The sequence below is a fragment of the Salminus brasiliensis genome, chromosome 11, assembly GCF_030463535.1.
Source record: "Salminus brasiliensis chromosome 11, fSalBra1.hap2, whole genome shotgun sequence".
In the NCBI taxonomy this organism is placed as follows: Eukaryota; Metazoa; Chordata; class Actinopteri; order Characiformes; family Bryconidae; genus Salminus; species Salminus brasiliensis.
The window spans coordinates 24778309-24802985 of record NC_132888.1 but is presented as its reverse complement, the minus strand read 5'-3'; the positions used below and the strand labels follow the sequence as shown (position 1 = coordinate 24802985).

Below are 24677 nucleotides of genomic sequence, written 5' to 3'. Positions count from 1 at the left end.
TTCAAATTTCATAGCTAAGACAATATTTCTTCAAAACCAAGAAAAAGCATTCCATTTCAACACATCAAAATTTACATCACAAAAGAGTTTCAACTACAAATTTGTGCAAAAGATGTAAATAACATGGAAATGTAAGCTTTAATTGTTTGCAGGACTGGAAAAGCTTACAACACCTGGAATTCCCCGACAGTCTCCCATTCAAGTACTAACCAGGCCCAACCCTAGGTAGCTTCTGAGATCAGACGAGAAGGCATTCTAAGGGTGGCATGGCCGTAAGCAGAAGAACCTTGCAAACTAGAGGATTCAAATTTCATAGATAAGACCATATTTGTTTAAAATCAAGAAAAAGCATTCCATTTCAACACATCAACATTTACAACACAAAAGAGTTTCAAATACAAATTTGTGCAAAAGATGTAAATAACATGGAAATGTAAGCTTTCTTTGTTTGCAGGATTGAAAAAGCTTACAACACCTGGTATTCCCATTCAGTCTCCCATTCAAGAACTAACCAGGCCCAACCCTACCTAGCTTCTGAGATCAGACGAGATCAGGCGTTCTAAGGGTGGAATGGCCATAAGCAGAAGAACCTTGCAAACTAGAGGATTCAAATTTCATAGCTAAGACCATATTTGTTCAAAACCAAGAAAAAGCATTCCATTTCAACACATCAAAATTTACATCACAAAAGAGTTTCAACTACAAATTTGTGCAAAAGATGTAAATAACATGGAAATGTAAGCTTTAATTGTTTGCAGGACTGGAAAAGCTTACAACACCTGGTATTCCCATCCAGTCTCCCATTCAAGTACTAACCAGGCCCAACCCTAGGTAGCTTCTGAGATCAGACGAGATCAGGCGTTCTAAGGGTGGAATGGCCGTAAGCGGAAGAACCTTGCAAACTAGAGGATTCAAATTTCATAGCTAAGACCATATTTGTTTAAAACCAAGAAAAAGCATTCCATGTCAACACATCAAAATTTACATCACAAAAGAGTTTCAACTACAAATTTGTGCAAAAGATGTAAATAACATGGAAATGTAAGCTTTAATTGTTTGCAGGACTGGAAAAGCTTACAACACCTGGTATTCCCATCCAGTCTCCCATTCAAGTACTAACCAGGCCCAACCCTAGGTAGCTTCTGAGATCAGACGAGATCAGGCGTTCTAAGGGTGGAATGGCCGTAAGCAGAAGAGCCTTGCAAACTAGAGGATTCAAATTTCATAGCTAAGACCATATTTGTTTAAAACCAAGAAAAAGCATTCCATTTCAACACATCATAATTTACATCACAAAAGAGTTTCAACTACAAATTTGTGCAAAAGATGTAAATAACATGGAAATGTAAGCTTTAATTGTTTGCAGGACTGGAAAAGCTTACAACACCTGGTATTCCCATTCAGTCTCCCATTCAAGTACTAACCAGGCCCAACCCTAGGTAGCTTCTGAGATCAGACGAGATCAGGCGTTCTAAGGGTGGAATGGCCATAAGCGGAAGAACCTTGCAAACTAGAGGATTCAAATTTCATAGATAAGACCATATTTGTTTAAAACCAAGAAAAAGCATTCCATGTCAACACATCAAAATTTACAACACAAAAGAGTTTCAACTACAAATTTGTGCAAAAGATGTAAATAACATGGAAATGTAAGCTTTAATTATTTGCAGGACTGGAAAAGCTTACAACACCTGGTATTCCCATCCAGTCTCCCATTCAAGTACTAACCAGGCCCAACCCTAGGTAGCTTCTGAGATCAGACGAGATCAGGCGTTCTAAGGGTGGAATGGCCGTAAGCAGAAGAACCTTGCAAACTAGAGGATTCAAATTTCATAGCTAAGACAATATTTCTTCAAAACCAAGAAAAAGCATTCCATTTCAACACATCAAAATTTACATCACAAAAGAGTTTCAACTACAAATTTGTGCAAAAGATGTAAATAACATGGAAATGTAAGCTTTAATTGTTTGCAGGACTGGAAAAGCTTACAACACCTGGAATTCCCCGACAGTCTCCCATTCAAGTACTAACCAGGCCCAACCCTAGGTAGCTTCTGAGATCAGACGAGAAGGCATTCTAAGGGTGGCATGGCCGTAAGCAGAAGAACCTTGCAAACTAGAGGATTCAAATTTCATAGATAAGACCATATTTGTTTAAAATCAAGAAAAAGCATTCCATTTCAACACATCAACATTTACAACACAAAAGAGTTTCAAATACAAATTTGTGCAAAAGATGTAAATAACATGGAAATGTAAGCTTTCTTTGTTTGCAGGATTGAAAAAGCTTACAACACCTGGTATTCCCATTCAGTCTCCCATTCAAGTACTAACCAGGCCCAACCCTACCTAGCTTCTGAGATCAGACGAGATCAGGCGTTCTAAGGGTGGAATGGCCATAAGCAGAAGAACCTTGCAAACTAGAGGATTCAAATTTCATAGCTAAGACCATATTTGTTCAAAACCAAGAAAAAGCATTCCATTTCAACACATCAAAATTTACATCACAAAAGAGTTTCAACTACAAATTTGTGCAAAAGATGTAAATAACATGGAAATGTAAGCTTTAATTGTTTGCAGGACTGGAAAAGCTTACAACACCTGGTATTCCCATCCAGTCTCCCATTCAAGTACTAACCAGGCCCAACCCTAGGTAGCTTCTGAGATCAGACGAGATCAGGCGTTCTAAGGGTGGAATGGCCGCAAGCGGAAGAACCTTGCAAACTAGAGGATTCAAATTTCATAGCTAAGATCATATTTGTTTAAAACCAAGAAAAAGCATTCCATGTCAACACATCAAAATTTACAACACAAAAGAGTTTCAACTACAAATTTGTGCAAAAGATGTAAATAACATGGAAATGTAAGCTTTAATTGTTTGCAGGACTGGAAAAGCTTACAACACCTGGTATTCCCATCCAGTCTCCCATTCAAGTACTAACCAGGCCCAACCCTAGGTAGCTTCTGAGATCAGACGAGATCAGGCGTTCTAAGGGTGGAATGGCTGTAAGCAGAAAAACCTTGCAAACTAGAGGATTCAAATTTCATAGCTAAGACAATATTTCTTCAAAACCAAGAAAAAGCATTCCATTTCAACACATCAAAATTTACATCACAAAAGAGTTTCAACTACAAATTTGTGCAAAAGATGTAAATAACATGGAAATGTAAGCTTTAATTGTTTGCAGGACTGGAAAAGCTTACAACACCTGGAATTCCCCGACAGTCTCCCATTCAAGTACTAACCAGGCCCAACCCTAGGTAGCTTCTGAGATCAGACGAGATCAGGCGTTCTAAGGGTGGAATGGCCGTAAGCGGAAGAACCTTGCAAACTAGAGGATTCAAATTTCATAGATAAGACCATATTTGTTTAAAACCAAGAAAAAGCATTCCATGTCAACACATCAAAATTTACAACACAAAAGAGTTTCAACTACAAATTTGTGCAAAAGATGTAAATAACATGGAAATGTAAGCTTTAATTGTTTGCAGGACTGGAAAAGCTTACAACACCTGGTATTCCCATCCAGTCTCCCATTCAAGTACTAACCAGGCCCAACCCTAGGTAGCTTCTGAGATCAGATGAGATCAGGCGTTCTAAGGGTGGAATGGCCATAAGCAGAAGAACCTTGCAAACTAGAGGATTCAAATTTCATAGCTAAGACAATATTTCTTCAAAACCAAGAAAAAGCATTCCATTTCAACACATCAAAATTTACATCACAAAAGAGTTTCAACTACAAATTTGTGCAAAAGATGTAAATAACATGGAAATGTAAGCTTTAATTGTTTGCAGGACTGGAAAAGCTTACAACACCTGGAATTCCCCGACAGTCTCCCATTCAAGTACTAACCAGGCCCAACCCTAGGTAGCTTCTGAGATCAGACAAGAAGGCATTCTAAGGGTGGAATGGCCGTAAGCAGAAGAACCTTGCAAACTAGAGGATTCAAATTTCATAGATAAGACCATATTTGTTTAAAATCAAGAAAAAGCATTCCATTTCAACACATCAACATTTACAACACAAAAGAGTTTCAAATACAAATTTGTGCAAAAGATGTAAATAACATGGAAATGTAAGCTTTCTTTGTTTGCAGGATTGAAAAAGCTTACAACACCTGGTATTCCCATTCAGTCTCCCATTCAAGTACTAACCAGGCCCAACCCTACCTAGCTTCTGAGATCAGACGAGATCAGGCGTTCTAAGAGTGGAATGGCCATAAGCAGAAGAACCTTGCAAACTAGAGGATTCAAATTTCATAGCTAAGACCATATTTGTTCAAAACCAAGAAAAAGCATTCCATTTCAACACATCAAAATTTACATCACAAAAGAGTTTCAACTACAAATTTGTGCAAAAGATGTAAATAACAACGAAATGTAAGCTTTAATTGTTTGCAGGACTGGAAAAGCTTACAACACCTGGTATTCCCATCCAGTCTCCCATTCAAGTACTAACCAGGCCCAACCCTAGGTAGCTTCTGAGATCAGACGAGATCAGGCGTTCTAAGGGTGGAATGGCCGTAAGCAGAAGAACCTTGCAAACTAGAGGATTCAAATTTCATAGCTAAGACCATATTTGTTTAAAACCAAGAAAAAGCATTCCATTTCAACACATCATAATTTACATCACAAAAGAGTTTTAAATACAAATTTGTGCAAAAGATGTAAATAACATGGAAATGTAAGCTTTAATTGTTTGCAGGACTGGAAAAGCTTACAACACCTGGTATTCCCATCCAGTCTCCCATTCAAGTACTAACCAGGCCCAACCCTAGGTAGCTTCTGAGATCAGAGGAGATCAGGCGTTCTAAGGGTGGAATGGCCGTAAGCAGAAGAACCTTGCAAACTAGAGGATTCAAATTTCATAGCTAAGACAATATTTCTTCAAAACCAAGAAAAAGCATTCCATTTCAACACATCAAAATTTACATCACAAAAGAGTTTCAACTACAAATTTGTGCAAAAGATGTAAATAACATGGAAATGTAAGCTTTAATTGTTTGCAGGACTGGAAAAGCTTACAACACCTGGAATTCCCCGACAGTCTCCCATTCAAGTACTAACCAGGCCCAACCCTAGGTAGCTTCTGAGATCAGACAAGAAGGCATTCTAAGGGTGGAATGGCCGTAAGCAGAAGAACCTTGCAAACTAGAGGATTCAAATTTCATAGATAAGACCATATTTGTTTAAAATCAAGAAAAAGCATTCCATTTCAACACATCAACATTTACAACACAAAAGAGTTTCAAATACAAATTTGTGCAAAAGATGTAAATAACATGGAAATGTAAGCTTTCTTTGTTTGCAGGATTGAAAAAGCTTACAACACCTGGTATTCCCATTCAGTCTCCCATTCAAGTACTAACCAGGCCCAACCCTACCTAGCTTCTGAGATCAGACGAGATCAGGCGTTCTAAGGGTGGAATGGCCATAAGCAGAAGAACCTTGCAAACTAGAGGATTCAAATTTCATAGCTAAGACCATATTTGTTCAAAACCAAGAAAAAGCATTCCATTTCAACACATCAAAATTTACATCACAAAAGAGTTTCAACTACAAATTTGTGCAAAAGATGTAAATAACATGGAAATGTAAGCTTTAATTGTTTGCAGGACTGGAAAAGCTTACAACACCTGGTATTCCCATCCAGTCTCCCATTCAAGTACTAACCAGGCCCAACCCTAGGTAGCTTCTGAGATCAGACGAGATCAGGCGTTCTAAGGGTGGAATGGCCGTAAGCAGAAGAACCTTGCAAACTAGAGGATTCAAATTTCATAGCTAAGACCATATTTGTTCAAAACCAAGAAAAAGCATTCCATTTCAACACATCATAATTTACATCACAAAAGAGTTTCAACTACAAATTTGTGCAAAAGATGTAAATAACATGGAAATGTAAGCTTTAATTGTTTGCAGGACTGGAAAAGCTTACAACACCTGGTATTCCCATTCAGTCTCCCATTCAAGTACTAACCAGGCCCAACCCTAGGTAGCTTCTGAGATCAGACGAGATCAGGCGTTCTAAGGGTGGAATGGCCGTAAGCGGAAGAACCTTGCAAACTAGAGGATTCAAATTTCATAGCTAAGACCATATTTGTTTAAAACCAAGAAAAAGCATTCCATGTCAACACATCAAAATTTACAACACAAAAGAGTTTCAACTACAAATTTGTGCAAAAGATGTAAATAACATGGAAATGTAAGCTTTAATTGTTTGCAGGACTGGAAAAGCTTACAACACCTGGTATTCCCATCCAGTCTCCCATTCAAGTACTAACCAGGCCCAACCCTAGGTAGCTTCTGAGATCAGACGAGATCAGGCGTTCTAAGGGTGGAATGGCCGTAAGCAGAAGAACCTTGCAAACTAGAGGATTCAAATTTCATAGCTAAGACAATATTTCTTCAAAACCAAGAAAAAGCATTCCATTTCAACACATCAAAATTTACATCACAAAAGAGTTTCAACTACAAATTTGTGCAAAAGATGTAAATAACATGGAAATGTAAGCTTTAATTGTTTGCAGGACTGGAAAAGCTTACAACACCTGGAATTCCCCGACAGTCTCCCATTCAAGTACTAACCAGGCCCAACCCTAGGTAGCTTCTGATATCAGACGAGAAGGCATTCTAAGGGTGGAATGGCCGTAAGCAGAAGAACCTTGCAAACTAGAGGATTCAAATTTCATAGATAAGACCATATTTGTTTAAAATCAAGAAAAAGCATTCCATTTCAACACATCAACATTTACAACACAAAAGAGTTTCAAATACAAATTTGTGCAAAAGATGAAAACAAAATGGAAATGTAAGCTTTCTTTGTTTGCAGGATTGAAAAAGCTTACAACACCTGGTATTCCCATTCAGTCTCCCATTCAACTACTAACCAGGCCCAACCCTAGCTAACTTCTGAGATCAGACAAGATCAGGCATTCTAAGGGTGGAATGGCCGTAACCAGAAGAACCGTGCAAACAAGAGAATTCAAATTTCATAGCTAAGACCATATTTGTTCAAAACCAAGAAAAAACATTCCATTTCAACACATCAAAATTTACAACACAAAAGAGTTTCAACTACAAATTTGTGCAAAAGATGTAAATAACATGGAAATGTAAGCTTTCATTGTTTGCAGGACTGGAAAAGCTTACAACACCTGGTATTCCCAGACAGTCTCCCATTCAAGTACTAACCAGGCCCAACCCTAGGCAGTTTCTGAGATCAGACGAGATCAGGCGTTCTAAGGGTAGAACGGCCGTAAGCAGAAGAACCTTGCAAACTAGAGGATTCAAATTTCATAGATAAGACCATATTTGTTTAAAATCAAGAAAAAGCATTCCATTTCAACACATCAACATTTACAACACAAAAGAGTTTCAAATACAAATTTGTGCAAAAGATGAAAAAAAAATGGAAATGTAAGCTTTCATTGTTTGCAGGATTGAAAAAGCTTACAACACCTGGTATTCCCAGACAGTCTCCCATTCAAGTACTAACCAGGCCCAACCCTAAGTAGCTTCTGAGATCAGACAAGATCAGACGTTCTAAGGGTGGAATGGCCGTAAACAGAAGAACTGTGCAAACTAGAGAATTCAAATTTCATAGCTAAGACCATATTTGTTCAAAACCAAGAAAAAGCATTCCATTTTAACACATCAGCATTTACAACACAAAAGAGTTTCAACTACAAATTTGTGCAAAAGATGTAAATAACATGGAAATGTAAGCTTTAATTGTTTGCAGGACTGGAAAAGCTTACAACACCTGGTATTCCCATCCAGTCTCCCATTCAAGTACTAGCCAGGCCCAACCCTAGGTAGCTTCTGAGATCAGACGAGATCAGGCGTTCTAAGGGTGGAATGGCCGTAAGCAGAAGAACCTTGCAAACTAGAGGATTCAAATTTCATAGATAAGACCATATTTGTTTAAAATCAAGAAAAAGCATTCCATTTCAACACATCAACATTTACAACACAAAAGAGTTTCAAATACAAATTTGTGCAAAAGATGAAAAAAAAATGGAAATGTAAGCTTTCTTTGTTTGCAGGATTGAAAAAGCTTACAACACCTGGTATTCCCATTCAGTCTCCCATTCAACTACTAACCAGGCCCAACCCTACCTAGCTTCTGAGATCAGACAAGATCAGGCATTCTAAGGGTGGAATGGCCGTAAGCAGAAGAACCGTGCAAACAAGAGAATTCAAATTTCATAGCTAAGACCATATTTGTTCAAAACCAAGAAAAAACATTCCATTTCAACACATCAAAATTTACAACACAAAAGAGTTTCAACTACAAATTTGTGCAAAAGATGTAAATAACATGGAAATGTAAGCTTTCATTGTTTGCAGGATTGAAAAAGCTTACAACACCTGGTATTCCCATTCAGTCTCCCATTCAACTACTAACCAGGCCCAACCCTAGCTAACTTCTGAGATCAGACAAGATCAGGCATTCTAAGGGTGGAATGGCCGTAACCAGAAGAACCGTGCAAACAAGAGAATTCAAATTTCATAGCTAAGACCATATTTGTTCAAAACCAAGAAAAAACATTCCATTTCAACACATCAAAATTTACAACACAAAAGAGTTTCAACTACAAATTTGTGCAAAAGATGTAAATAACATGGAAATGTAAGCTTTCATTGTTTGCAGGACTGGAAAAGCTTACAACACCTGGTATTCCCAGACAGTCTCCCATTCAAGTACTAACCAGGCCCAACCCTAGGCAGTTTCTGAGATCAGACGAGATCAGGCGTTCTAAGGGTAGAACGGCCGTAAGCAGAAGAACCTTGCAAACTAGAGGATTCAAATTTCATAGATAAGACCATATTTGTTTAAAATCAAGAAAAAGCATTCCATTTCAACACATCAACATTTACAACACAAAAGAGTTTCAAATACAAATTTGTGCAAAAGATGAAAAAAAAATGGAAATGTAAGCTTTCATTGTTTGCAGGATTGAAAAAGCTTACAACACCTGGTATTCCCAGACAGTCTCCCATTCAAGTACTAACCAGGCCCAACCCTAAGTAGCTTCTGAGATCAGACAAGATCAGACGTTCTAAGGGTGGAATGGCCGTAAACAGAAGAACTGTGCAAACTAGGGAATTCAAATTTCATAGCTAAGACCATATTTGTTCAAAACCAAGAAAAAGCATTCCATTTTAACACATCAGCATTTACAACACAAAAGAGTTTCAACTACAAATTTGTGCAAAAGATGTAAATAACATGGAAATGTAAGCTTTAATTGTTTGCAGGACTGGAAAAGCTTACAACACCTGGTATTCCCATCCAGTCTCCCATTCAAGTACTAGCCAGGCCCAACCCTAGGTAGCTTCTGAGATCAGACGAGATCAGGCGTTCTAAGGGTGGAATGGCCGTAAGCAGAAGAACCTTGCAAACTAGAGGATTCAAATTTCATAGATAAGACCATATTTGTTTAAAATCAAGAAAAAGCATTCCATTTCAACACATCAACATTTACAACACAAAAGAGTTTCAAATACAAATTTGTGCAAAAGATGAAAAAAAAATGGAAATGTAAGCTTTCTTTGTTTGCAGGATTGAAAAAGCTTACAACACCTGGTATTCCCATTCAGTCTCCCATTCAACTACTAACCAGGCCCAACCCTAGCTAGCTTCTGAGATCAGACAAGATCAGGCATTCTAAGGGTGGAATGGCCGTAAGCAGATGAACCGTGCAAACAAGAGAATTCAAATTTCATAGCTAAGACCATATTTGTTCAAAACCAAGAAAAAACATTCCATTTCAACACATCAAAATTTACAACACAAAAGAGTTTCAACTACAAATTTGTGCAAAAGATGAAAAAAAAATGGAAATGTAAGCTTTCATTGTTAGCAGGATTGAAAAAGCTTACAACACCTGGTATTCCCAGACAGTCTCCCATTCAAGTACTAACCAGGCCCAACCCTAAGTAGCTTCTGAGATCAGACAAGATCAGACATTCTAAGGGTGGAATGGCCGTAAACAGAAGAACTGTGCAAACTAGAGAATTCAAATTTCATAGCTAAGACCATATTTGTTCAAAACCAAGAAAAAGCATTCCATTTTAACACATCAACATTTACAACACAAAAGAGTTTCAACTACAAATTTGTGCAAAAGATGTAAATAACATGGAAATGTAAGCTTTAATTGTTTGCAGGACTGGAAAAGCTTACAACACCTGGTATTCCCATCCAGTCTCCCATTCAAGTACTAGCCAGGCCCAACCCTAGGTAGCTTCTGAGATCAGACGAGATCAGGCGTTCTAAGGGTGGAATGGCCGTAAGCAGAAGAACCTTGCAAACTAGAGGATTCAAATTTCATAGATAAGACCATATTTGTTTAAAATCAAGAAAAAGCATTCCATTTCAACACATCAACATTTACAACACAAAAGAGTTTCAAATACAAATTTGTGCAAAAGATGAAAAAAAAAATGGAAATGTAAGCTTTCTTTGTTTGCAGGATTGAAAAAGCTTACAACACCTGGTATTCCCATTCAGTCTCCCATTCAACTACTAACCAGGCCCAACCCTAGCTAGCTTCTGAGATCAGACAAGATCAGGCATTCTAAGGGTGGAATGGCCGTAAGCAGAAGAATCGTGCAAACAAGAGAATTCAAATTTCATAGCTAAGACCATATTTGTTCAAAACCAAGAAAAAACATTCCATTTCAACACATCAAAATTTACAACACAAAAGAGTTTCAACTACAAATTTGTGCAAAAGATGTAAATAACATGGAAATGTAAGCTTTCATTGTTTGCAGGATTGAAAAAGCTTACAACACCTGGTATTCCCATCCAGTCTCCCATTCAAGTACTAGCCAGGCCCAACCCTAGGTAGCTTCTGAGATCAGACGAGATCAGGCGTTCTAAGGGTGGAATGGCCGTAAGCAGAAGAACCTTGCAAACTAGAGGATTCAAATTTCATAGATAAGACCATATTTGTTCAAAACCAAGAAAAAGCATTCCATTTCAACACATCAAAATTTACATCACAAAAGAGTTTCAACTACAAATGTGTGCAAAAGATGTAAATAACATGGAAATGTAAGCTTTAATTGTTTGCAGGACTGGAAAAGCTTACAACACCTGGTATTCCCATCCAGTCTCCCATTCAAGTACTAGCCAGGCCCAACCCTAGGTAGCTTCTGAGATCAGACGAGATCAGGCGTTCTAAGGGTGGAATGGCCGTAAGCAGAAGAACCTTGCAAACTAGAGGATTCAAATTTCATAGATAAGACCATATTTGTTTAAAATCAAGAAAAAGCATTCCATTTCAACACATCAACATTTACAACACAAAAGAGTTTCAAATACAAATTTGTGCAAAAGATGAAAAAAAAATGGAAATGTAAGCTTTCTTTGTTTGCAGGATTGAAAAAGCTTACAACACCTGGTATTCCCATTCAGTCTCCCATTCAACTACTAACCAGGCCCAACCCTAGCTAGCTTCTGAGATCAGACAAGATCAGGCATTCTAAGGGTGGAATGGCCGTAAGCAGAAGAACCGTGCAAACAAGAGAATTCAAATTTCATAGCTAAGACCATATTTGTTCAAAACCAAGAAAAAACATTCCATTTCAACACATCAAAATTTACAACACAAAAGAGTTTCAACTACAAATTTGTGCAAAAGATGTAAATAACATGGAAATGTAAGCTTTCATTGTTTGCAGGATTGAAAAAGCTTACAACACCTGGTATTCCCAGACAGTCTCCCATTCAAGTACTAACCAGGCCCAACCCTAGGTAGCTTCTGAGATCAGACGAGATCAGGCGTTCTAAGGGTGGAATGGCCGTAAGCAGAAGAACCTTGCAAACTAGAGGATTCAAATTTCATAGATAAGACCATATTTGTTCAAAACCAAGAAAAAGCATTCCATTTCAACACATCAAAATTTACATCACAAAAGAGTTTCAACTACAAATGTGTGCAAAAGATGTAAATAACATGGAAATGTAAGCTTTAATTGTTTGCAGGACTGGAAAAGCTTACAACACCTGGTATTCCCAGACAGTCTCGCATTCAAGTACTAACCAGGCCCAACCCTAGGCAGTTTCTGAGATCAGACGAGATCAGGCGTTCTAAGGGTGGAATGGCCGTAAGCAGAAGAACCTTGCAAACTAGAGGATTCAAATTTCATAGATAAGACCATATTTGTTTAAAATCAAGAAAAAGCATTCCATTTCAACACATCAACATTTACAACACAAAAGAGTTTCAAATACAAATTTGTGCAAAAGATGAAAAAAAAATGGAAATGTAAGCTTTCATTGTTAGCAGGATTGAAAAAGCTTACAACACCTGGTATTCCCAGACAGTCTCCCATTCAAGTACTAACCAGGCCCAACCCTAAGTAGCTTCTGAGATCAGACAAGATCAGACATTCTAAGGGTGGAATGGCCGTAAACAGAAGAACTGTGCAAACTAGAGAATTCAAATTTCATAGCTAAGACCATATTTGTTTAAAACCAAGAAAAGGCATTCCATTTTAACACATCAACATTTACAACACAAAAGAGTTTCAACTACAAATTTGTGCAAAAGATGTAAATAACATGGAAATGTAAGCTTTAATTGTTTGCAGGACTGGAAAAGCTTACAACACCTGGTATTCCCATCCAGTCTCCCATTCAAGTACTAGCCAGGCCCAACCCTAGGTAGCTTCTGAGATCAGACGAGATCAGGCGTTCTAAGGGTGGAATGGCCGTAAGCAGAAGAACCTTGCAAACTAGAGGATTCAAATTTCATAGATAAGACCATATTTGTTTAAAATCAAGAAAAAGCATTCCATTTCAACACATCAACATTTACAACACAAAAGAGTTTCAAATACAAATTTGTGCAAAAGATGAAAAAAAAAATGGAAATGTAAGCTTTCTTTGTTTGCAGGATTGAAAAAGCTTACAACACCTGGTATTCCCATTCAGTCTCCCATTCAACTACTAACCAGGCCCAACCCTAGCTAGCTTCTGAGATCAGACAAGATCAGGCATTCTAAGGGTGGAATGGCCGTAAGCAGAAGAACCGTGCAAACAAGAGAATTCAAATTTCATAGCTAAGACCATATTTGTTCAAAACCAAGAAAAAACATTCCATTTCAACACATCAAAATTTACAACACAAAAGAGTTTCAACTACAAATTTGTGCAAAAGATGTAAATAACATGGAAATGTAAGCTTTCATTGTTTGCAGGATTGAAAAAGCTTACAACACCTGGTATTCCCAGACAGTCTCCCATTCAAGTACTAACCAGGCCCAACCCTAGGTAGCTTCTGAGATCAGACAAGATCAGGCGTTCTAAGGGTGGAATGGCCGTAAGCAGAAGAACCTTGCAAACTAGAGGATTCAAATTTCATAGATAAGACCATATTTGTTCAAAACCAAGAAAAAGCATTCCATTTCAACACATCAAAATTTACATCACAAAAGAGTTTCAACTACAAATGTGTGCAAAAGATGTAAATAACATGGAAATGTAAGCTTTAATTGTTTGCAGGACTGGAAAAGCTTACAACACCTGGTATTCCCAGACAGTCTCCCATTCAAGTACTAACCAGGCCCAACCCTAGGCAGTTTCTGAGATCAGACGAGATCAGGCGTTCTAAGGGTGGAATGGCCGTAAGCAGAAGAACCTTGCAAACTAGAGGATTCAAATTTCATAGATAAGACCATATTTGTTTAAAATCAAGAAAAAGCATTCCATTTCAACACATCAACATTTACAACACAAAAGAGTTTCAAATACAAATTTGTGCAAAAGATGAAAAAAAAATGGAAATGTAAGCTTTCATTGTTTGCAGGATTGAAAAAGCTTAGAACACCTGGTATTCCCAGACAGTCTCCCATTCAAGTACTAACCAGGCCCAACCCTAAGTAGCTTCTGAGATCAGACAAGATCAGACGTTCTAAGGGTGGAATAGCCGTAAACAGAAGAACTGTGCAAACTAGAGAATTCAAATTTCATAGCTAAGACCATATTTGTTCAAAACCAAGAAAAAGCATTCCATTTTAACACATCAACATTTACAACACAAAAGAGTTTCAACTACAAATTTGTGCAAAAGATGTAAATAACATGGAAATGTAAGCTTTCTTTGTTTGCAGGATTGAAAAAGCTTACAACACCTGGTATTCCCATTCAAGTACTAACCAGGCCCAACCCTAGCTAGCTTCTGAGATCAGACGAGATCAGGCGTTCTTAGGGTGGAATGGCCGTAAACAGAAGGACCTTGCAAACTAGAGGATTCAAATTTCAAAGATAAGACCACATTTGTTTAAAATCAAGAAAAAGCATTCCATTTCAACACATCAAAATTTACAACACAAAAGAGTTTCAACTACAAATTTGTGCAAAAGATGTAAATAACATGGAAATGTAAGCTTTCATTGTTTGCAGCATTGAAAAAGCTTACAACACCTGGTATTCCCAGACAGTCTCCCATTCAAGTACTAACCAGGCCCAACCCTAGGTAGCTTCTGAGATCAGACGAGATCAGGCATTCTAAGGGTGGAATGGCCGTAAGCAGAAGAACCTTGCAAACTAGAGGATTGAAATTTCATAGATAAGACCATATTTGTTCAAAACCAAGAAAAAGCATTCCATTTCAACACATCAAAATTTACATCACAAAAGAGTTTCAACTACAAATGTGTGCAAAACATGTAAATAACATGGAAATGTAAGCTTTAATTGTTTGCAGGACTGGAAAAGCTTACAACACCTGGTATTCCCAGACAGTCTCCCATTCAAGTACTAACCAGGCCCAACCCTAGGTAGCTTCTGAGATCAGACGAAATCAGGCGTTCTAAAGGTGGAATGGCCGTAAGCAGAAGAACCTTGTAAACTAGAGGATTAAAATTTCATAGATAAGACCATATTTGTTTAAAATCAAGAAAAAGCATTCCATTTCAACACATCAACATTTACAACACAAAAGAGTTTCAAATACAAATTTGTGCAAAAGATGTAAATAACATGGAAATGTAAGCTTTCATTGTTTGCAGCATTGAAAAAGCTTACAACACCTGGTATTCCCAGACAGTCTCCCATTCAAGTACTAACCAGACCCAACCCTAGGTAGCTTCTGAGATCAGACGAGATCAGGCGTTCTAAGGGTGGAACGGCCGTGAGCAGAAGAACCTTGCAAACTAGAGGATTCAAATTTCATAGCTAAGACCATATTTGTTCAAAACCAAGAAAAAGCATTCCATTTTAACACATCAACATTTACAACACAAAAGAGTTTCAACTACAAATTTGTGCAAAAGATGTAAATAACATGGAAATGAAAGCTTTCTTTGTTTGCAGGATTGAAAAAGCTTACAACACCTGGTATTCCCATTCAGTCTCCCATTCAAGTACTAACCAGGCCCAACCCTAGCTAGCTTCTGAGATCAGACAAGATCAGGCATTCTAAGGGTGGAATGGCCATAAGCAGAAGAACTTTGCAAACTAGAGGATTCAAATTTCATAGATAAGACCATATTTGTTCAAAACCAAGAAAAAGCATTCCATTTCAACACATCAAAATTTACAACACAAAAGAGTTTCAACTACAAATTTGTGCAAAAGATGTAAATAACATGGAAATGTAAGCTTTATTTGTTTGCAGGACTGGAAAAGCTTACAACACCTGGTATTCCCAGACAGTCTCCCATTCAAGTACTAACCAGGCCCAACCCTAGGTCGCTTCGGAGATCAGACGAGATCAGGCGATCTAAGGGTGGAATGGCCGTAAGCAGAAGAACCTTGCAAACTAGAGGATTCAAATTTCATAGCTAAGACCATATTTGTTCAAAATCAAGAAAAAGCATTCCATTTTAACACATCAACATTTACAACACAAAAGAGTTTCAACTACAAATTTGTGCAAAAGATGTAAATAACATGGAAATGTAAGCTTTAATTGTTTGCAGGACTGGAAAAGCTTACAACACCTGGTATTCCCATTCAGTCTCCCATTCAAGTACTAACCAGGCCCAACCCTAGGTAGCTTCTGAGATCAGACGAGATCAGGCATTCTAAGGGTGGAATGGCCGTAAGCAGAAGAACCTTGCAAACTAGAGGATTCAAATTTCATAGATAAGACCATATTTGTTCAAAACCAAGAAAAAGCATTCCATTTCAACACATCAAAATTTACAACACAAAAGAGTTTCAACTACAAATTTGTGCAAAAGATGTAAATAACATGGAAATGTAAGCTTTCTTTGTTTGCAGGATTGAAAAAGCTTACAACACCTGGTATTCCCATTCAGTCTCCCATTCAAGTACTAACCAGGCCCAACCCTAGCTAGCTTCTGAGATCAGACAAGATCAGGCATTCTAAGGGTGGAATGGCCGCAAGCAGAAGAACCTTGCAAACTAGAGGATTCAAATTTCATAGATAAGACCATATTTGTTCAAAACCAAGAAAAAGCATTCCATTTCAACACATCAAAATTTACAACACAAAAGAGTTTCAACTACAAATTTGTGCAAAAGATGTAAATAACATGGAAATGTAAGCTTTCATTGTTTGCAGCATTGAAAAAGCTTACAACACCTGGAATTCCCAGACAGTCTCCCATTCAAGTACTAACCAGGCCCAACCCTAGGTAGCTTCTGAGATCAGACTAGATCAGGCGTTCTAAGGGTGGAATGGCCATAAGCAGAAGAACCTTGCAAACTAGAGGATTCAAATTTCATAGATAAGACCATATTTGTTCAAAACCAAGAAAAAGCATTCCATTTCAACACATCAAAATTTACATCACAAAAGAGTTTCAACTACAAATGTGTGCAAAAGATGTAAATAACATGGAAATGTAAGCTTTAATTGTTTGCAGGACTGGAAAAGCTTACAACACCTGGTATTCCGAGACAGTCTCCCATTCAAGTACTAACCAGGCCCAACCCTAGGTAGCTTCTGAGATCAGACGAGATCAGGCGTTCTTAGGGTGGAATGGCCGTAAACAGAAGAACCTTGCAAACTAGAGTATTCAAATTTCAAAGATAAGACCATATTTGTTTAAAATCAAGAAAAAGCATTCCATTTCAACACATCAAAATTTACAACACAAAAGAGTTTCAACTACAAATTTGTGCAAAAGATGTAAATAACATGGAAATGTAAGCTTTCATTGTTTGCAGCATTGAAAAAGCTTACAACACCTGGTATTCCCAGACAGTCTCCCATTCAAGTACTAACCAGGCCCAACCCTAGGTAGCTTCTGAGATCAGACGAGATCAGGCGTTCTAAGGGTGGAATGGCCGTAAGCAGAAGAACCTTGCAAACTAGAGGATTCAAATTTCATAGATAAGACCATATTTGTTCAAAACCAAGAAAAAGCATTCCATTTCAACACATCAAAATTTACATCACAAAAGAGTTTCAACTACAAATGTGTGTAAAAGATGTAAATAACATGGAAATGTAAGCTTTAATTGTTTGCAGGACTGGAAAAGCTTACAACACCTGGTATACCTAGACAGTCTCCCATTCAAGTACTAACCAGGCCCAACCCTAGGTAGCTTCTGAGATCAGACGAGATCAGGCGTTCTAAGGGTGGAATGGCCGTAAGCAGAAGAACCTTGCAAACTAGAGAATTCAAATTTCATAGCTAAGACCATATTTGTTCAAAACCAAGAAAAAGCATTCCATTTTAACACATCAACATTTACAACACAAAAGAGTTTCAACTACAAATTTGTGCAAAAGATGTAAATAACATGGAAATGTAAGCTTTCTTTGTTTGCAGGATTGAAAAAGCTTACAACACCTGGTGTTCCCATTCAGTCTCCCATTCAAGTACTAACCAAGCCAAACCCTAGGTAGCTTCTGAGATCAGACGAGATCAGGCGTTCTAAGGGTGGAATGGCCGTAAGCAGAAGAACCTTGCAAACTAGAGGATTCAAATTTCATAGCTAAGACCATATTTGTTCAAAACCAAGAAAAAGCATTCAATTTCAACACATCAAAATTTACATCACAAAAGAGTTTCAACTACAAATGTGTGCAAAAGATGTAAATAACATGGAAATGTAAGCTTTAATTGTTTGCAGGACTGGAAAAGCTTACAACACCTGGTATTCCCAGACAGTCTCCCATTCAAGTACTAACCAGGCCCAACTCTAAGTAGCTTCTGAGATCAGACAAGATCAGGCGTTCTAAGGGTGGAATGGCCGTAAACAGAAGTACCCTGCAAACTAGAGAATTCAAATTTCATAGCTAAGACCATATTTGTTCAAAACCAAGAAAAAGCATTCCATTTTAACACATCAACATTTACAACACAAAAGAGTTTCAACTACAAATTTGTGCAAAAGATGTAAATAACATGGAAATGTAAGCTTTCTTTGTTTGCAGGATTGAAAAAGCTTACTACACCTGGTATTCCCATTCAGTCTCCCATTCAAGTACTAACCAGGCCCAACCCTAGCTAGCTTCTGAGATCAGACAAGATCAGGCATTCTAAGGGTGGAATGGCTGTAAGCGGAAGAACCTTGCAAACTAGAGGATTCAAATTTCATAGATAAGACCATATTTGTTCAAAACCAAGAAAAAGCATTCCATTTCAACACATCAAAATTTACAACACAAAAGAGTTTCAACTACAAATTTGTGCAAAAGATGTAAATAACATGGAAATGTAAGCTTTAATTGTTTGCAGGACTGGAAAAGCTTACAACACCTGGTATTCCCAGACAGTCTCCCATTCAAGTACTAACCAGGCCCAACCCTAGGTCGCTTCTGAGATCAGACGAGATTAGGCGATCTAAGGGTGGAATGGCCGTAAGCAGAAGAACTTTGCAAACTAGAGGATTCAAATTTCATAGCTAAGACCATATTTGTTCAAAATCAAGAAAAAGCATTCCATTTTAACACATCAACATTTACAACACAAAAGAGTTTCAACAACAAATTTGTGCAAAAGATGTAAATAACATGGAAATGTAAGCTTTAATTGTTTGCAGGACTGGAAAAGCTTACAACACCTGGTATTCCCAGACAGTCTCCCATTCAAGTACTAACCAGGCCCAACCCTAGGTAGCTTCTGAGATCAGACGAGATCAGGCGATCTAAGGGTGGAATGGCCGTAAGCAGAAGAACCTTGCAAACTAGAGGATTCAAATTTCATAGCTAAGACCATATTTGTTCAAAATCAAGAAAAAGCATTCCATTTTAACACATCAACATTTACAACACAAAAGAGTTTCAACTACAAATTTGTGCAAAATATGTAAATAACATGGAAATGTAAGCTTTAATTGTTTGCAGGACTGGAAAAGCTTACAACACCTGGTATTCCCATTCAGTCTCCCATTCAAGTACTAACCAGGCCCAACCCTAGGTAGCTTCTGAGATCAGACGAGATCAGGCGTTCTAAGGGTGGAATGGCCGTAAGCAGAAGAACCTTGCAAACTAGAGGATTCAAATTTCATAGATAAGACCATATTTGTTTAAAACCAAAAAAAAGCATTCCATTTCAACACATCAAAATTTATAACACAAAAGAGTTTCAACTACAAATTTGTGCAAAATATGTAAATAACATGGAAATGTAAGCTTTAATTGTTTGCAGGACTGGAAAAGCTTACAACACCTGGTATTCCCATTCAGTCTTCCATTCAAGTACTAACCAGGCCCAACCCTGGGTAGCTTCTGAGATCAGACGAGATCAGGCGTTCTAAGGGTGGAATGGCCGTAAGCAGAAGAACCTTGCTAACTAGAGGATTCAAATTTCATAGATAAGACCATATTTGTTTAAAACCAAAAAAAAGCATTCCATTTCAACACATCAAAATTTACAACACAAAAGAGTTTCAACTACAAATTTGTGCAAAAGATGTAAATAACATGGAAATGTAAGCTTTAATTGTTTGCAGGACTGGAAAAGCTTACAACACCTGGTATTCCCAGACAGTCTCCCATTCAAGTACTAACCAGGCCCAACCCTAGGTAGTTTCTGAGATCAGACAAGATCAGGTATTCTGTGTGGAATGGCCGTAAGCAGAAGAACCGTGCAAACTAGAGAATTCAAATTTCATAGCTAAGACCATATTTGTTCAAAACCAAGAAAAAACATTCCATTTCAACACATCAAAATTTACAACACAAAAGAGTTTCAACTACAAATTTCTGCAAAAGATGTAAATAACATGGAAATGTAAGCTTTCATTGTTTGCAGGATTGAAAAAGCTTACAACACCTGGTATTCCCAGACAGTCTCCCATTCAAGTACTAACCAGGCCCAACCCTAGGTAGCTTCTGAGATCAGACATGATCAGGCGTTCTAAGGGTGGAATGGCCGTAAGCAGAAGAACCTTGCCAACTAGAAGATTCAAATTTCATAGCTAAGACCATATTTGTTCAAAACCAAGAAAAAGCATTCCATTTTAACACATCAACATTTACAACACAAAAGAGTTTCAACTACAAATTTGTGCAAAAGATGTAAATAACATGGAAATGTAAGCTTTCTTTGTTTGCAGGATTGAAAAAGCTTACAACACCTGGTATTCCCATTCAGTCTCTCATTCAAGTACTAACCAGGCCCAACCCTAGCTAGCTTCTGAGATAAGACAAGATCAGTCATTCTAAGGGTGGAATGGCCGTAAGCAGAAGAACCTTGCAAACTAGAGGATTCAAATTTCATAGATAAGACCATATTTGTTCAAAACCAAGAAAAATCATTCCATTTCATCACATCAAAATTTACAACACAAAAGAGTTTCAACTACAAATTTGTGCAAAAATGTAAATAACATGGAAATGTAAGCTTTAATTGTTTGCAGGACTGGAAAAGCTTACAACACCTGGTATTCCCAGACAGTCTCCCATTCAAGTACTAACCAGGCCCAACCCTAAGTAGCTTCTGAGATCAGACGAGAACAGGCGATCTAAGGGTGGAATGGCCGTAAGCAGAAGAACCTTGCAAACTAGAGGATTCAAATTTCATAGCTAAGACCATATTTGTTCAAAATCAAGAAAAAGCATTCCATTTTAACACATCAACATTTACAACACAAAAGAGTTTCAACTACAAATTTGTGCAAAAGATGTAAATAACATGGAAATGTAAGATTTCTTTGTTTGCAGGATTGAAAAAGCTTACAACACCTGGTATTCCCATTCAATTACTAACCAGGCCCAACCCTACCTAGCTTCTGAGATCAGACAAGATCAGGCATTCTAAGGGTGGAATGGCCGTAAGCAGAAGAACCTTGCAAACTAGAGGATTCAAATTTCATAGCTAAGACCATATTTGTTCAAAACCAAGAAAAAGCATTCCATTTTAACACATCAACATTTACAACACAAAAGAGTTTCAACTACAAATTTGTGCAAAAGATGTAAATAACATGGAAATGTAAGCTTTAATTGTTTGCAGGACTGGAAAAGCTTACAACACCTGGTATGCCCATTCAGTCTCCCATTCAAGTACTAACCAGGCCAAACCCTAGGTAGCTTCTGAGATCAGACGAGATCAGGCGTTCTAAGGGTGGAATGGCCGTAAGCAGAGGAACCTTGCAAACTAGAGGATTCAAATTTCATAGATAAGACCATATTTGTTTAAAACCAAGAAAAAGCATTCCATTTCATCACATCAAAATTTACAACACAAAAGAGTTTCAACTACAAATTTGTGCAAAAATGTAAATAACATGGAAATGTAAGCTTTAATTGTTTGCAGGACTGGAAAAGCTTACAACACCTGGTATTCCCAGACAGTCTCCCATTCAAGTACTAACCAGGCCCAACCCTAAGTAGCTTCTGAGATCAGACGAGAACAGGCGATCTAAGGGTGGAATGGCCGTAAGCAGAAGAACCTTGCAAACTAGAGGATTCAAATTTCATAGCTAAGACCATATTTGTTCAAAATCAAGAAAAAGCATTCCATTTTAACACATCAACATTTACAACACAAAAGAGTTTCAACTACAAATTTGTGCAAAAGATGTAAATAACATGGAAATGTAAGCTTTAATTGTTTGCAGGACTGGAAAAGCTTACAACACCTGGTATTCCCATTCAAGTACTAACCAGGCCCAACCCTAGGTAGCTTCTGAGATCAGACGAGATCAGGCGTTCTAAGGGTGGAATGGCCGTAAGCAGAAGAACCTTGCAAACTAGAGGATTCAAATTTCATAGATAAGACCATATTTGTTTAAATCCAAGAAAAAGCATTCCATGTCAACACATCAAAATTTACAACACAAAAGAGTTTCAACTACAAATTTGTGCAAAAGATGTAAATAACATGGAAATGTAAGCTTTAATTGTTTGCAGGACTGGAAAAGCTTACAACACCTGGTATTCCCATTCAAGTACTAACCAGGCCCAACCCTAGGTAGCTTCTGAGATCAGACGAGATCAGGCGTTCTAAGGGTGGAATGGCCGTAAGCAGAAGAACCTTGCAAACTAGAGGATTCAAATTTCATAGATAAGACCATATTTGTTTAAATCCAAGAAAAAGCATTCCATGTCAACACATCAAAATTTACAACACAAAAGAGTTTCAACTACAAATTTGTGCAAAAGATGTAAATAACATGGAAATGTAAGCTTTAATTGTTTGCAGGACTGGAAAAGCTTACAACACCTGGTATTCCCATCCAGTCTCCCATTCAAGTACTAACCAGGCCCAACCCTAGATCTCTTCTGAGATCAGACGAGATCAGGCGATCTAAGGGTGGAATGGCCGTAAGCAGAAGAACCTTGCAAACTAGAGGATTCAAATTTCATAGCTAAGACCATATTTGTTCAAAATCAAGAAAAAGCATTCCATTTTAGCACATCAACATTTACAACACAAAAGAGATTCAACTACAAATTTGTGCAAAATATGTAAATAACATGGAAATGTAAGCTTTAATTGTTTGCAGGACTGGAAAAGCTTACAACACCTGGTATTCCCATTCAGTCTCCCATTCAAGTACTAACCAGGCCCAACCCTAGGTAGCTTCTGAGATCAGACGAGATCAGGCGTTCTAAGGGTGGAATGGCCGTAAGCAGAAGAACCTTGCAAACTAGAGGATTCAAATTTCATAGATAAGACCATATTTGTTCAAAACCAAGAAAAAGCATTCCATTTCAACACATCAAAATTTACATCACCAAAGAGTTTCAACTACAAATGTGTGCAAAAGATGTAAATAACATGGAAATGTAAGCTTTAATTGTTTGCAGGACTGGAAAAGCTTACAACACCTGGTATTCCCAGACAGTCTCCCATTCAAGTACTAACCAGGCCCAACCCTAGGTAGCTTCTGAGATCAGACGAGATCAGGCGTTCTAAGGGTGGAATGGCCGTAAGCAGAAGAACCTTGCAAACTAGAGGATTAAAATTTCATAGATAAGACCATATTTGTTTAAAATCAAGAAAAAGCATTCCATTTCAAGACATCAACATTTACAACACAAAAGAGTTTCAAATACAAATTTGTGCAAAAGATGTAAATAACATGGAAATGTAAGCTTTCTTTGTTTGCAGGAATGAAAAAGCTTACTACACCTGGTATTCCCATTCAGTCTCCCATTCAAGTACTAACCAGGCCCAACCCTAGCTAGCTTCTGAGATCAGACAAGATCAGGCATTCTAAGGGTGGAATGGCCGTAAGCAGAAGAACCTTGCAAACTAGAGGATTCAAATTTCATAGATAAGACCATATTTGTTCAAAACCAAGAAAAAGCATTCCATTTCAACACATCAAAATTTACAACACAAAAGAGTTTCAACTACAAATTTGTGTAAAAGATGTAAATAACATGGAAATGTAAGCTTTAAATGTTTGCAGGACTGGAAAAGCTTACAACACCTGGTATTCCCAGACAGTCTCCCATTCAAGTACTAACCAGGCCCAACCCTAGGTAGCTTCTGAGATCAGACTAGATCAGGCGTTCTAAGGGTGGAATGGCCGTAAGCAGAAGAACCTTGCAAACTAGAGGATTCAAATTTCATAGCTAAGACCATATTTGTTCAAAACCAAGAAAAAGCATTCCATTTCAACACATCAAAATTTACATCACAAAAGAGTTTCAACTACAAATTTGAGCAAAAGATGTAAATAACATGGAAATGTAAGCTTTAATTGTTTGCAGGACTGGAAAAGCTTACAACACCTGGTATTCCCATTCAAGTACTAACCAGGCCCAACCCTAGGTAGCTTCTGAGATCAGACGAGATCAGGTGTTCTAAGGGTGGAATGGCCGTAAGCAGAAGAACCTTGCAAACTAGAGGATTCAAATTTCATAGATAAGACCATATTTGTTTAAATCCAAGAAAAAGCATTCCATGTCAACACATCAAAATTTACAACACAAAAGAGTTTCAACTACAAATTTGTGCAAAAGATGTAAATAACATGGAAATGTAAGCTTTAATTGTTTGCAGGACTGGAAAAGCTTACAACACCTGGTATTCCCATCCAGTCTCCCATTCAAGTACTAACCAGGCCCAACCCTAGGTAGCTTCTGAGATCAGACGAGATCAGGCGTTCTAAGGGTGGAATGGCCGTAAGCAGAAGAACCTTGCAAACTAGAGGATTCAAATTTCATAGATAAGACCATATTTGTTCAAAACCAAGAAAAAGCATTCCATTTCAACACATCAAAATTTACAACACAAAAGAGTTTCAACTACAAATTTGTGCAAAAGATGTAAATAACAT

At 37.7% G+C, this 24677-nt stretch overlaps 74 pseudogenes; all 74 read right to left on the bottom strand.

Moving 5' to 3' along the window:
- Nucleotides 1–463: 463 nt before the first annotated feature.
- Nucleotides 464–582, bottom strand: LOC140571293 (5S ribosomal RNA; annotated as a pseudogene).
- Nucleotides 583–767: 185 nt separating this feature from the next.
- On the bottom strand, nt 768–886 carry LOC140569917 (5S ribosomal RNA; annotated as a pseudogene).
- Nucleotides 887–1071: 185 nt separating this feature from the next.
- Nucleotides 1072–1190, bottom strand: LOC140569915 (5S ribosomal RNA; annotated as a pseudogene).
- Nucleotides 1191–1375: 185 nt separating this feature from the next.
- LOC140570379 (5S ribosomal RNA) lies at nt 1376–1494 on the bottom strand (annotated as a pseudogene).
- Nucleotides 1495–1679: 185 nt separating this feature from the next.
- Nucleotides 1680–1798, bottom strand: LOC140569914 (5S ribosomal RNA; annotated as a pseudogene).
- A 487-nt stretch (nt 1799–2285) lies between these two features.
- LOC140571733 (5S ribosomal RNA) lies at nt 2286–2404 on the bottom strand (annotated as a pseudogene).
- Nucleotides 2405–2589: 185 nt separating this feature from the next.
- LOC140571068 (5S ribosomal RNA) lies at nt 2590–2708 on the bottom strand (annotated as a pseudogene).
- Nucleotides 2709–2893: 185 nt separating this feature from the next.
- LOC140570072 (5S ribosomal RNA) lies at nt 2894–3012 on the bottom strand (annotated as a pseudogene).
- Nucleotides 3013–3197: 185 nt separating this feature from the next.
- On the bottom strand, nt 3198–3316 carry LOC140570308 (5S ribosomal RNA; annotated as a pseudogene).
- A 185-nt stretch (nt 3317–3501) lies between these two features.
- LOC140570055 (5S ribosomal RNA) lies at nt 3502–3620 on the bottom strand (annotated as a pseudogene).
- A 487-nt stretch (nt 3621–4107) lies between these two features.
- Nucleotides 4108–4226, bottom strand: LOC140568542 (5S ribosomal RNA; annotated as a pseudogene).
- Nucleotides 4227–4411: 185 nt separating this feature from the next.
- LOC140569913 (5S ribosomal RNA) lies at nt 4412–4530 on the bottom strand (annotated as a pseudogene).
- A 185-nt stretch (nt 4531–4715) lies between these two features.
- On the bottom strand, nt 4716–4834 carry LOC140571278 (5S ribosomal RNA; annotated as a pseudogene).
- A 487-nt stretch (nt 4835–5321) lies between these two features.
- On the bottom strand, nt 5322–5440 carry LOC140571722 (5S ribosomal RNA; annotated as a pseudogene).
- A 185-nt stretch (nt 5441–5625) lies between these two features.
- LOC140569912 (5S ribosomal RNA) lies at nt 5626–5744 on the bottom strand (annotated as a pseudogene).
- Nucleotides 5745–5929: 185 nt separating this feature from the next.
- LOC140568459 (5S ribosomal RNA) lies at nt 5930–6048 on the bottom strand (annotated as a pseudogene).
- A 185-nt stretch (nt 6049–6233) lies between these two features.
- On the bottom strand, nt 6234–6352 carry LOC140569911 (5S ribosomal RNA; annotated as a pseudogene).
- A 487-nt stretch (nt 6353–6839) lies between these two features.
- Nucleotides 6840–6958, bottom strand: LOC140567553 (5S ribosomal RNA; annotated as a pseudogene).
- Nucleotides 6959–7143: 185 nt separating this feature from the next.
- Nucleotides 7144–7262, bottom strand: LOC140567848 (5S ribosomal RNA; annotated as a pseudogene).
- A 185-nt stretch (nt 7263–7447) lies between these two features.
- On the bottom strand, nt 7448–7566 carry LOC140566002 (5S ribosomal RNA; annotated as a pseudogene).
- A 185-nt stretch (nt 7567–7751) lies between these two features.
- On the bottom strand, nt 7752–7870 carry LOC140570244 (5S ribosomal RNA; annotated as a pseudogene).
- Nucleotides 7871–8055: 185 nt separating this feature from the next.
- LOC140573067 (5S ribosomal RNA) lies at nt 8056–8174 on the bottom strand (annotated as a pseudogene).
- A 185-nt stretch (nt 8175–8359) lies between these two features.
- LOC140567552 (5S ribosomal RNA) lies at nt 8360–8478 on the bottom strand (annotated as a pseudogene).
- Nucleotides 8479–8663: 185 nt separating this feature from the next.
- On the bottom strand, nt 8664–8782 carry LOC140567847 (5S ribosomal RNA; annotated as a pseudogene).
- A 185-nt stretch (nt 8783–8967) lies between these two features.
- Nucleotides 8968–9086, bottom strand: LOC140566001 (5S ribosomal RNA; annotated as a pseudogene).
- Nucleotides 9087–9271: 185 nt separating this feature from the next.
- LOC140570243 (5S ribosomal RNA) lies at nt 9272–9390 on the bottom strand (annotated as a pseudogene).
- A 185-nt stretch (nt 9391–9575) lies between these two features.
- On the bottom strand, nt 9576–9694 carry LOC140566963 (5S ribosomal RNA; annotated as a pseudogene).
- A 185-nt stretch (nt 9695–9879) lies between these two features.
- On the bottom strand, nt 9880–9998 carry LOC140566879 (5S ribosomal RNA; annotated as a pseudogene).
- Nucleotides 9999–10183: 185 nt separating this feature from the next.
- LOC140570242 (5S ribosomal RNA) lies at nt 10184–10302 on the bottom strand (annotated as a pseudogene).
- Nucleotides 10303–10488: 186 nt separating this feature from the next.
- Nucleotides 10489–10607, bottom strand: LOC140566962 (5S ribosomal RNA; annotated as a pseudogene).
- Nucleotides 10608–10792: 185 nt separating this feature from the next.
- LOC140570241 (5S ribosomal RNA) lies at nt 10793–10911 on the bottom strand (annotated as a pseudogene).
- Nucleotides 10912–11096: 185 nt separating this feature from the next.
- Nucleotides 11097–11215, bottom strand: LOC140570240 (5S ribosomal RNA; annotated as a pseudogene).
- A 185-nt stretch (nt 11216–11400) lies between these two features.
- LOC140566960 (5S ribosomal RNA) lies at nt 11401–11519 on the bottom strand (annotated as a pseudogene).
- Nucleotides 11520–11704: 185 nt separating this feature from the next.
- Nucleotides 11705–11823, bottom strand: LOC140570830 (5S ribosomal RNA; annotated as a pseudogene).
- A 185-nt stretch (nt 11824–12008) lies between these two features.
- On the bottom strand, nt 12009–12127 carry LOC140567986 (5S ribosomal RNA; annotated as a pseudogene).
- Nucleotides 12128–12312: 185 nt separating this feature from the next.
- LOC140566878 (5S ribosomal RNA) lies at nt 12313–12431 on the bottom strand (annotated as a pseudogene).
- A 185-nt stretch (nt 12432–12616) lies between these two features.
- On the bottom strand, nt 12617–12735 carry LOC140570239 (5S ribosomal RNA; annotated as a pseudogene).
- Nucleotides 12736–12921: 186 nt separating this feature from the next.
- LOC140566959 (5S ribosomal RNA) lies at nt 12922–13040 on the bottom strand (annotated as a pseudogene).
- Nucleotides 13041–13225: 185 nt separating this feature from the next.
- On the bottom strand, nt 13226–13344 carry LOC140571015 (5S ribosomal RNA; annotated as a pseudogene).
- A 185-nt stretch (nt 13345–13529) lies between these two features.
- Nucleotides 13530–13648, bottom strand: LOC140566387 (5S ribosomal RNA; annotated as a pseudogene).
- A 185-nt stretch (nt 13649–13833) lies between these two features.
- Nucleotides 13834–13952, bottom strand: LOC140568130 (5S ribosomal RNA; annotated as a pseudogene).
- A 185-nt stretch (nt 13953–14137) lies between these two features.
- LOC140567996 (5S ribosomal RNA) lies at nt 14138–14244 on the bottom strand (annotated as a pseudogene).
- Nucleotides 14245–14429: 185 nt separating this feature from the next.
- On the bottom strand, nt 14430–14548 carry LOC140568582 (5S ribosomal RNA; annotated as a pseudogene).
- Nucleotides 14549–14733: 185 nt separating this feature from the next.
- On the bottom strand, nt 14734–14852 carry LOC140571301 (5S ribosomal RNA; annotated as a pseudogene).
- Nucleotides 14853–15037: 185 nt separating this feature from the next.
- LOC140566626 (5S ribosomal RNA) lies at nt 15038–15156 on the bottom strand (annotated as a pseudogene).
- Nucleotides 15157–15341: 185 nt separating this feature from the next.
- On the bottom strand, nt 15342–15460 carry LOC140566487 (5S ribosomal RNA; annotated as a pseudogene).
- Nucleotides 15461–15645: 185 nt separating this feature from the next.
- Nucleotides 15646–15764, bottom strand: LOC140573219 (5S ribosomal RNA; annotated as a pseudogene).
- Nucleotides 15765–15949: 185 nt separating this feature from the next.
- Nucleotides 15950–16068, bottom strand: LOC140570976 (5S ribosomal RNA; annotated as a pseudogene).
- Nucleotides 16069–16253: 185 nt separating this feature from the next.
- LOC140566574 (5S ribosomal RNA) lies at nt 16254–16372 on the bottom strand (annotated as a pseudogene).
- Nucleotides 16373–16557: 185 nt separating this feature from the next.
- Nucleotides 16558–16676, bottom strand: LOC140572432 (5S ribosomal RNA; annotated as a pseudogene).
- Nucleotides 16677–16861: 185 nt separating this feature from the next.
- LOC140570062 (5S ribosomal RNA) lies at nt 16862–16980 on the bottom strand (annotated as a pseudogene).
- A 185-nt stretch (nt 16981–17165) lies between these two features.
- LOC140570819 (5S ribosomal RNA) lies at nt 17166–17284 on the bottom strand (annotated as a pseudogene).
- Nucleotides 17285–17469: 185 nt separating this feature from the next.
- LOC140572417 (5S ribosomal RNA) lies at nt 17470–17588 on the bottom strand (annotated as a pseudogene).
- Nucleotides 17589–17773: 185 nt separating this feature from the next.
- On the bottom strand, nt 17774–17892 carry LOC140566740 (5S ribosomal RNA; annotated as a pseudogene).
- A 185-nt stretch (nt 17893–18077) lies between these two features.
- LOC140566242 (5S ribosomal RNA) lies at nt 18078–18196 on the bottom strand (annotated as a pseudogene).
- Nucleotides 18197–18381: 185 nt separating this feature from the next.
- On the bottom strand, nt 18382–18500 carry LOC140567368 (5S ribosomal RNA; annotated as a pseudogene).
- Nucleotides 18501–18685: 185 nt separating this feature from the next.
- On the bottom strand, nt 18686–18804 carry LOC140566282 (5S ribosomal RNA; annotated as a pseudogene).
- A 185-nt stretch (nt 18805–18989) lies between these two features.
- Nucleotides 18990–19108, bottom strand: LOC140568533 (5S ribosomal RNA; annotated as a pseudogene).
- Nucleotides 19109–19293: 185 nt separating this feature from the next.
- On the bottom strand, nt 19294–19412 carry LOC140568458 (5S ribosomal RNA; annotated as a pseudogene).
- Nucleotides 19413–19597: 185 nt separating this feature from the next.
- Nucleotides 19598–19716, bottom strand: LOC140570320 (5S ribosomal RNA; annotated as a pseudogene).
- A 185-nt stretch (nt 19717–19901) lies between these two features.
- LOC140568086 (5S ribosomal RNA) lies at nt 19902–20018 on the bottom strand (annotated as a pseudogene).
- Nucleotides 20019–20203: 185 nt separating this feature from the next.
- On the bottom strand, nt 20204–20322 carry LOC140571585 (5S ribosomal RNA; annotated as a pseudogene).
- A 488-nt stretch (nt 20323–20810) lies between these two features.
- On the bottom strand, nt 20811–20929 carry LOC140572356 (5S ribosomal RNA; annotated as a pseudogene).
- Nucleotides 20930–21406: 477 nt separating this feature from the next.
- On the bottom strand, nt 21407–21525 carry LOC140567196 (5S ribosomal RNA; annotated as a pseudogene).
- A 184-nt stretch (nt 21526–21709) lies between these two features.
- Nucleotides 21710–21828, bottom strand: LOC140572354 (5S ribosomal RNA; annotated as a pseudogene).
- A 185-nt stretch (nt 21829–22013) lies between these two features.
- LOC140568162 (5S ribosomal RNA) lies at nt 22014–22120 on the bottom strand (annotated as a pseudogene).
- A 185-nt stretch (nt 22121–22305) lies between these two features.
- LOC140568161 (5S ribosomal RNA) lies at nt 22306–22412 on the bottom strand (annotated as a pseudogene).
- A 185-nt stretch (nt 22413–22597) lies between these two features.
- On the bottom strand, nt 22598–22716 carry LOC140570397 (5S ribosomal RNA; annotated as a pseudogene).
- A 185-nt stretch (nt 22717–22901) lies between these two features.
- Nucleotides 22902–23020, bottom strand: LOC140568456 (5S ribosomal RNA; annotated as a pseudogene).
- Nucleotides 23021–23205: 185 nt separating this feature from the next.
- LOC140570807 (5S ribosomal RNA) lies at nt 23206–23324 on the bottom strand (annotated as a pseudogene).
- Nucleotides 23325–23509: 185 nt separating this feature from the next.
- LOC140567279 (5S ribosomal RNA) lies at nt 23510–23628 on the bottom strand (annotated as a pseudogene).
- A 185-nt stretch (nt 23629–23813) lies between these two features.
- On the bottom strand, nt 23814–23932 carry LOC140571400 (5S ribosomal RNA; annotated as a pseudogene).
- Nucleotides 23933–24117: 185 nt separating this feature from the next.
- Nucleotides 24118–24224, bottom strand: LOC140567845 (5S ribosomal RNA; annotated as a pseudogene).
- Nucleotides 24225–24409: 185 nt separating this feature from the next.
- LOC140569910 (5S ribosomal RNA) lies at nt 24410–24528 on the bottom strand (annotated as a pseudogene).
- Nucleotides 24529–24677: the final 149 nt, after the last annotated feature.